This window comes from Salvelinus sp. IW2-2015, linkage group LG37 (assembly GCF_002910315.2).
Source record: "Salvelinus sp. IW2-2015 linkage group LG37, ASM291031v2, whole genome shotgun sequence".
Taxonomy (NCBI): Eukaryota; Metazoa; Chordata; class Actinopteri; order Salmoniformes; family Salmonidae; genus Salvelinus; species Salvelinus sp. IW2-2015.
In genome coordinates this window covers 1219185-1228962 of record NC_036876.1, presented here as the reverse complement: position 1 = coordinate 1228962, position 9778 = coordinate 1219185, and the positions used below count along the sequence as shown (strand labels likewise).

At 42.8% G+C, this 9778-nt stretch overlaps 1 protein-coding gene across 1 annotated transcript in view; it reads left to right on the top strand.

Moving 5' to 3' along the window:
• Window positions 1–5518: 5518 nt before the first annotated feature.
• LOC111960013 (sterile alpha motif domain-containing protein 9-like) overlaps window positions 5519–9778 on the top strand; it is a 22922-nt gene continuing 18662 nt past the window's right edge. The window contains exon 1 of the mRNA XM_023981880.3: window positions 5519–5842. The gene's annotated coding sequence lies outside the window, so the exon portion shown is untranslated. The remainder of the gene's footprint in view (window positions 5843–9778) is intronic.

Here is a 9778-nt window from a genome sequence, read left to right as displayed (position 1 = left end):
ATGGCTGTGATGGATGGTGAAGACCCATGGCTGTGATGGATGGTGAAGACCCATGACTATGATGGATGGTGAAGACCTATGGCTGTGATGGATGGTGAAGACCCATGGCTGTGATGGATGGTGAAGACCCATGACTATGATGGATGGTGAAGACCCATGACTATGATGGATGGTGAAGACCCATGGCTGTGATGGATGGTGAAGACCCATCTCCCTTTCCTCCGCTGACACTGACCAAAAAGGGACACCGTCTTGCAGCTGATGGCGAAACTCGAGTCGTACTGTGTTATTTCTGCCTCATGCACAAATTCATGTTGTTACTCTTATGAACAGAGAAAGTGAAACATTCCTTGAAATTAAAAAAGACCCAAGCCCCTAATAATAACAACAACGCAAGCCTATAGATACACATTCCTACTCATTCATTACTGCTGCACTGCTTGTTGTAGCGCTGAGTGGAAATAGGAAGAACACACATTTTATGGCTTATAAAAGTGTTGAGTACAAAGTGTTGACAGTGCTGAGTAAGAACTTAAACATGAACTCAGTCAAACACAGCATCTCTTTGCTGTATTCATTGACAGTTTCTCTCTAGTCGTGGTTTTCAACGTTTTGAAATCTCACAGTATCAACTTTGATGTAGATTTATTTTATGCCTCCTATGTGACTGCAGACAAGGTCATCTGAGCCATCGGATTGGCCAGTGGTTGACCTTAGAGTGCACTTGATTTGCTCTCTGGGCCCACCGGGAAAGCAGAGTTAGTACCTTCAGGCACATGCAATGGTTGAAAATAGCAACAGTTAGTCTACCCGGTGCGTAAGGCAGCTGAATCGGGTGCACCTGCCGCCAACAGCCCATGACGAATAAATCAAAATAGGAGCACAAGGCTTTATCGTTGGGTTTTTACATAAATGTTTAGTGATCGACTAGTAATGCCTTGGAGATCGACCAGTCGGTCGCGATCGTCCGGTAGGTGACCGCTGCTCTAGAAAGTTGAGTGAAGTGTACGCGTGCAGTTCAGATGGAACTTTGATGGGGATGTGTATATCTGAGGTGTATTCACTAAGAAATCAAAAGGAACAAAATGTCCGAAATGGAGAGTGAAACCGTTTGGCAGGTTAGTTTAGGTTAGTCAGTTGCAAAACATATTACTACAGTGTGCACTAATGAATAAACCTGTCTATTAAATCTGTCTCTGTCACTCAAACAGACGTGGAGTTGGGAGGAGTGGCCGCTCAATCTTTCCTTTGGGATTTATGGTGTAGTCCAAGCAAAGTCATCGATGGAAACCGCAACTCTAACTTTAACAGTTGTGGATCCTGCAGCAGCACTGAGTTTAACACCAACCCCTGGTGGAGAGTGGACCTGCTGTATGTGTACAGAGTGACAGCTGTCAGCATCACCAACAGAGTAGACTGCTGTCCTGAGAGGCTGAATGATGCTGAGATCCGCATCGGTAACTCACTGGAGAACAATGGCATCAACAACCCCAGGGGAGAAATAGACATCAGTACATTTTTACATCCATACTTCTGTAGCTATTCAGTGGTTATATATTTAACACAATGACTGTATTCTCTACTCTCTCAATTCAATTGAATTTCAATTTAAGAGCTTTATTGGCATGGGAAATATATGTTTACATTGCCAAAGCAAGTGAAATAGACAATAAAAAATTTACAGAAAACATTACACTCACAAGAGATCAAAAAGAATAAAGACATTTAAAATGTCATATTATGTCTTTACACAGTGTAAATGTGCAAATAGTTCAAATAAAAAAGGGAAGATATGTACACATAAATATGGGTTGCATTTACAATGATATCTCTCACACCCTTCTCTCTGTTGCCCCACTCCTCTTCTCTGTGTCCCCCACCCCTGCTCTCTCTCCCACCCCTCTCTCTCTGTCCCCCACCCCACCTCTCTCTCTCCTGCCCCCCCCCACCCCATCTCTCTCCTGTACAATAATCACGTCCATTGCTCTCTCTCCCATCCCATTCTCTCTCTCTCTCTCTCTCCCTCTCTCTCTCCCACCCCCTTTCGCTCTCTTTACACCCCACCCCTCTGTCTCTACCCACCCCCTTCTTATCCTCTCCCCACCCTTCTCTATCTCTCTACCCACTTTTCTCTCCCCCCTACCCATCCCCCCTCACTCTCTCCCCCCACCCACTGCTCTCTGTCCCTCCACCACCCTCTCTCTCACCCCACACAAACTCATTCTGTCCCCCCACTCCCCCTCTCTCTGTCCCCCCACTCCCCCTCTTCTGTTCTCCAATACCCCTTTCTCTGTCCCCAACACCGCCCCCCTCTCTCTCTCCCCACTCCCTCTCCCCCACCCCCTCTCTCTCTTTCAGATGTGTGTCATCTCCCACATCCCAGCAGGAGACCAACACGTTCCAGTGTAATGAGACGGAGGGTTGCTATGTTGTTGTGGTCATCCCAGAGCTTTCGACAGAAGGTACTTCTTTCCCAGTACATTTATTTATTGTCAGTGAAGGTATGCCAAATAATAACTTTAATGACCAGAATTTTTATCCTGTCGGACATTTTCACAATGCAAACTACTACAAATCTGTGTAAAAAATAATGTAATACTCATTATAATCTGTCAGTATGATTTAATAAGAAATGTTTCTTCTTCAACAATGTGCGTTATAAAAATACAACTATGTATGCATTGCTCAGCTTACTAAACTCTAGTAAAACAATCACCTTTTTGTACAGAGCATTGTTAAAGAAATATGTCAGATTAAAGCATACTCCCAGGTGTGTGCGTACTGGTAGCGAAGTCAGGTGCAGGAGAGCAGAGAGTTGTGAACAGGCGCACACTTTATTGAGTCAGGAGAAACCAACAGACGGACGCAACTGCGTCAAAACCTCCAGCCAATAGGCAAAAGTGCAAAACGCGCAAAACAGTCACAATAATTTATGTTTAACAATAAACATCTTCATGAACAACACGGTATAAGCAAACCAGTCTGGCGCGTCAACAATTAACACGTAACACAAACAATTCCACACAAAGACATGAGGGGGAACAGAGGAATAAATACATGCAGTGGGATTGGGTAATGAAAACCAGGTGTGCAGGGAACAAGACAAAACAAATGGATCAATGAAAAATGAGCGGAGATGGCTAGAAAGCCGGTGACGTCGACCGCCGAAACGCCGCCCAAACAAGGAGAGGAGCCGACTTCGGCGGAAGTCGTGACACATACAGTCAAGTCCTAATTATTTTTGGGGGTATTTACAGCCTCCAAGTCAAAGAGAACGGTGGTGAAGATGAAGATCCAATCAGATGCTGATCTGACAAACCAGGTGGTCGGTGACCAGCTCCTACAGCAGGTGAGAGAGAGGGAGAGGGAAGGGGGAGGGAGAGAGAAAGAGAGAAATAGAATGTGTCTTTGTTTATGAACATTTGTGCGAAAGAGAGTAATAAAGAGAGTAATAAAGAGAGTAATAAAGAGAGTAATAAAGAGAGTAATAAAATCAAAATGCTTGTGCTTTCATCTAGCTGCGTGTAGAATTTCTGAAGCAGGGTGTGTCTTACCTACAACTGCGCTGGAGGCCTCAACCAGATGGACAGCTAGCTAACTGGCAAGCACAAAACCAGTCAACAACTTTGGGAGTAAAGACCCACGGAAATCGTAATAATTGACTAAAATGTACAGTCAAAGTTGCCCTGCAGAAATGTAGTTAACATAATAAAAAAAATCCCCATCAAAATCAGAGATATGTTTTTTTTTCATGGCCTACGTCTCAATCCACCATATCCACCAATATCGCCCTTCCGCATCTCACGAAACATCTGGAGCACACTAACGGTTTGGGCCACACACTAATATGACCCCTCTGTGGAAAGCTGAGACCATGGTGTTTGCTCTAGGATGCGCACAAGCCTCACGAGACTCGTCTGAAGGTCCCCAGTATCAGTAAAAAACATGAATGGAAGTATAATTTAAATAGTTTCCTGATCTTTCTTATATCTCTCAGATATAGGATAGAAACTTCAGAACAAACTCCCTCTATATTTTCTTCAATCTGTTATTCAATGTGTTTCTATTGGGTAATAGCATTAATGCCAAATTCAATGTATGTTCAAATATATATATTTTTTGACACCTTAAAGGGGCTTAAATTCAAAATCAAATAGCTAAATGATCCTTGGTATGACTGTCTTAAAAACAATTCCATATGTTAGCTTAGTAGACCCCCTCCCATTGAATATGAATAAATGCAATAACCTTAGAAATATCACAGTGTATTGTCTGCTCTTGGAATGTACCTGCTGTATTACAATGGATATTCACTCATTCATTACTGTATTTCAACTGATATTCAGATATTCATGTTTTATTTAAAATTTATTTTATCAGGGAGTCATACTGAGACCAAGGTCTCTTTTAGAGCTGAGCCCTGAATTACATCAAGTATAGAAAATACACACATCAAAATGTAAATAGAAAATGTAAACAGGAAGAAAAACAGGGTCATAAAAAACAAACAGATCCGTCAGTAATAAGGTCCTCAATCAGCTTTCTGAATTTCACAGAGGCACCAAAACATCAAATGTAAGAACATTTCGAAGATTGTTCCACAAATATGGTTCAAGAAAACGAATAGCTGATTTACCAAGCTAACTCATGAGAGACCAAAGGAATTTCCAGAGTTAGACATCCCTGTGGTAACTCCTATGTCTAAAGTTTAGCAAGGAGGTTAGTAGCCWACASTGGGACTTTTTGTTAAAAAMACTTTATAAATGAAAACATAGCAATGTATCAACCTATATGACATCAAAGAAGGCCAACAAACGTTCTGGTAGAGAATACAATGATGAGTACTACAATTCTTGCCCATAATGTTAAAATGTGCTCTTAACATTCCTATTACATCATAATGACTATGATTTATAAGTTTCCACTTATGTAGAAGTCATGTGAAGATGAATAGAGGTGGGTTGGGAATGTGAACTTGGCACGTACTGCAGTGTTCTTTCTGTCACACCATTTCCTGGAACATGTACATCTGCCACAAAATAATATGTAAAACATATTTAGTCATATTAGCTGGCTAAGCCACTGATCCTGCTTTGTTGTAAACCCCTCAGGTCTAAATTATGTATGTGTATTTTATCCAACAGAATAATTTGTTTGTTTATTTGAATATGTCACAATGGGGGATAATCTTCCAAGTCCATGAAAAACATAGAAAATACAGTATTATTACAAATTGATCAGGGAACCAGATTTTGTACCCTTGATATGGCTGTGGAGGAGTCCAGTAAGCTATACAGTCAGGAACTTTCATATTTTCGTTAGAAATACATGTATACCTTCATGCATTTACTGTGATACTGCTGCACAGTTTACAGGAAAAAGAAACAAACCACCATTTACAACCATCCAACTCGGTTTCATTTACAGTGAAATGTAGGTTAAGTTAACAATGACATGTTAATCATCACTGGCATCTAATCTGTCCAGTTCATCCAGTTTACCTTGGGAACCTGGCACAGAGACTAACTACATAGGGGAAACATCAACCTGAACCGGTTTGAATGTGGGTGGCTCAACACAAATTTGACTATAAAAGGACACATCATCCAGGGTCAGCCATTGCATTACAGGAACCAAGACAGGTAATAAAATAACAACCTACGATTATTAACCAGAAAATTCATGCAATACAAAGGTTGTACCTTTAGATTAACCTTATTTCTTATAAAAGTAATTGATTCTCTGAAGTTTTACAGATAATGTAACTGTGATATCATGCGTTCCTTTGCAGATTCGGCTGTGATTCCCACAAAAAGGTAGAACCGTCTTCAAACAGACAAAGGTAACGACAATGCCTATATTTTCCATTTTTGTATTGGTATACATTTGTATTGCCGAAGTTCAGTGCTATAGAGCACTTGAAATGTAAAGGTCATTTGTGGTTGAGCCGAGTCATGCAGCATTTACTGTGAATGTAGTCTCCACGAACACGGGAACATTGCCTTAAATTTAAATGATGCTGTAACGCAGAACTTCAGCATTACGGATTGAATTGAGCCATTAGTCGACAACATGCAGAATTATAAGATGATTGATTAACTTTACACTCGAGGGAATTGGCCTATATGGACAGGGCCAAATTTCTAACAGAATCAATGTATTTATTTATTTGACATGGACAATACACATCAATTAACCCCAACAAGTCTAAGGGGGGTTCTGCTAAGCTAACATGTGGCATTGTTTTAAGATGGTCATAGCATGGATAATTTTGCAATTTGATTTTGAATTAGGGAAGTGAAAAAAACTATATATATACAACAATTATTTGATTAAACATTGAATTTGGCGTTAGTCCATAGAAAAACATGTTCATAGATGGCAAACTATACTAAACAAAAATAGAAACGCAATATGCAATAATTTCAACGATTTTACTGAGTTACAGTTCGTATAACTAAATCAGTCAATTGAAATATATTCATTAGGCCCGAATCTATGGATTTCACATGACTGGGCAGGTGCGCATCCATGGGTGGGCCTGGGAGGGCACAGGCCCAACCACTTGGGAGCAAGGCCCACCCACTGGGGAGCCAGGCCCAGACATTCAGAATGAGTTTTTCCCCACAAAAGGGGTTTATTACAGACAGAAATACTGTCAGGGTGGCTGGTCTCAGACAGTCCTGTAGGTGAAGAAGCCGGATGTGGAGGTCCTACGCTGGCTTGGTAACAGTTGTCAGTAATCATGGCATTAATATGGAGTTGGTCCCCCCTTTGCTGCTATAACAGCCTCCACTCGTCTGGGAAGGCTTTCCACTAGATTTTGGAACATTGCTGCAGGGACTTGCTTCCATTCAGCCACAAGAGCAATAGTGAGGTTGAGCACTGATGTTGGGCGATTAGGTCTGGCCTGTAGTTGGCATTCCAATTCATCCCAAAGTTGTTCAATGAGGTTAAGGTCAGGGCTCTGTGCAGGCCTGTCAAGTTCTTCCACACTGATCGTGACAAATCATTTCTGTATGGACCTCGCTTTGAGCACGGGGGCATTGTCATGCTGAAACAGGAAAGGGCCTTCCCCAAGCTGTTACCACAAAAGCTTGAAGCACAGAATCGTCTAGAATGTCATTGTATGATGTAGTGTTATGATTTCCCTTCACTAGAACTAAGGGGCCTAGCCCGAACCATGAAAAACAGCCCTAGACCCTTCCCCAAACTTTACAGTTGGCACAATGCATTCGGGCAGGTAGCATTCTCCTGGCATCCACCAAACCCAGACTCGTTCGTCGGACTGCCCGACGGTTAAACGTGATTCATCACTCCAGATAAGGCATTTCCACTGCTCCAGAGTCCAATGGCGGTGAGCTTTACACCACTCCAGCCGATGCTTGGCATTACGCATGGTGATCTTAGGCTTGCCCATAGAATCCCATTTCATAAAGCTCCCGACAAACAGTTTGTTGTGCGGAAGTTGCTTCCAGAGGCGGTAGTGAGTGTTGCAACTTAGGACAGAGTCGATTTTTACGCGCTTCAGAACTCGGCGGTCCCGTTCTGTGAGCTTGTATGGCTTACCACTTAGCAGCTGAGCCGTTATTATTCCTAGACATTTCCACTTCACAATAACAGCACTTACAGTTAACCGGGGCAGGGCAGAAATGTTATGAACTGACTTGTTGGAATGGTTGCATACTATGACGGTGCCATTCTACTGCCAATGGTTGTCTATGGAGATTTCATGGCTCTGCGCTCGATTTATATACCTGTCAGCAACGGGTGTGGCTGTAATCGCCGAATCCACTCATTTGAAGTGGTGTCCGCATAGAGTACCAGTCAAAAGTTTGGACACACCTACTCACCTAGGGTTTTTCTTTATTTGAACTATTTTCTATATTGTAGGATAATAGTGAAGACATCAAAACTGTGAAATAACAAATATGGAATCAGGTAGTAACCAAAATAGTGTTAAACAAATCAAAATATATTTTATATTTGAGATTCTTCAACATAGCCACCCTTTGCCCTGATGAAAACTTTGTACACTCTTGGCATTCTCTCAACCAGCTTCACCTGGAATGCTTTTCTAACCGTCTTGAAGGAGTTCCCACATATGCTGAGGACTTGTTGGCTGCATTTCCTTCCCTCTGCGGTTCAGCTTATCCCAAACCATCTTAATTGGGTTGAGGTTGGGTGATTGGTGAGGCCAGGTCATCTGAATCAGCCCCTCATCATTCTCCTTCTTGGTCAAATAGCTCTTACACAAACTTATCCTCTGCAGCAGCAGTAACTCTGGGTCTTCCTTTCCTGTGGTGGTCCTCATGAGTCCAGTTTCATCATAGAGTTTTTGCGACGGCACTTGAAGAAACTTTCAAAGTTCTTGAAATGTTCCAAATTGACTGACCTTCTCTTTGCTTTTTTGAGCTGTTCTTGCCATAACAGGGACTTGATCTTTTACCTAATAGGGCTATCTTCTGTATACCACTCCTACCTTGTCACAACACAACTGATTGGCTCAAATGCATTAAGAAGGAAAGAAAATCAACAAATTAACTTTTAACAAGGCACAACTGTTAATTGAAATGCATTACAGGTGACTACCTCATGAAGCTACCTCATACATATCCAAGATGGCTTTGCAGTCGGACGTCTATTTGTCTTGTCTCGTCCCGTGTCCCATGTACAGTGGGCCAAAAAATTATTTAGTCAGCCACCAATTGTGCAAGTTCTCCCACTTGGGGCCTCCCGGGTGGCGCAGTGGTCTAGGGCACTGCATCGCAGTGCTAACTGCGCCACCAGAGTCTCTGGGTTCGCGCCCAGGCTCTGTCGCAGCCGGCCGCGACCGGGAGGTCCGTGGGGCGACGCACAATTGGCATAGCGTCGTCCGGGGTTAGGGAGGGTTGTTTGATGAGAGAGGCCTGTAATTTGCAAATAAATTCATAAAAAATCCTACAATGTGATTTTCTGGATTTTTTTTCTCATTTTGTCTGTCATAGTTGAAGTGTACCTATGATGAAAATTACAGGCCTCTCTCATCTTTTTAAGTGGGAGAACTTGCACAATTGGTGGCTGACTAAATACTTTTTTGCCCCACTGTATATATCGTCTTCTTCGGGTATATTTCATAAATACTTTTAATGTATTTTTTTTCAATTTCCATCTACGGACTGAACATAGTCTCCTGCAACCCGCCTCACCCAATGTGGCATGGATCTGCTATTTTTTTACACCTTAGAACCGGAACCCCAATCAGGAGCTAGCTAGCTAACTAGCTACTAGCTAGTAGTCAGTTAGCCACTGCGAGCGGTCATCACGTTAACTCGGACATCAGCTAGCCTCAGCCCGGTCAATTCCTGACAGTTGCACAGCTCGATATCAACCCAGAGCATATTGGACTGCTTTTTCTCCAACACATCTCCGGATTCCTACAGCAAGCAATGAACCTTTACACCGGATTGTCGCAGCTGGCTAGCTGCTATCCAAGTGACTACTCCTGGCTAATGTCTCTGTCCAAAGCAAGCACTAGTTACCCTGGAGCTAGCCTAGAGCTAGGTCCATCTCCCGGCTAGCCGAAGAGGTCCTCCAGCCAATTATTGGGCTACAATATCTATTTTGTCAATTGGCCTGGACCCTTTTACTGCCGACACGGAGCCCCGCCGATCCATCACGACTGGTCTACCGACGTAACCGTCCGAGTGGGTCTCAACAGGCTATTCTGTTACGATGTCACCGAAGAACCACCTACTAGCCCCGGCCCGCTAGCTTTTCTGAACGCTGTGTCCCCTGC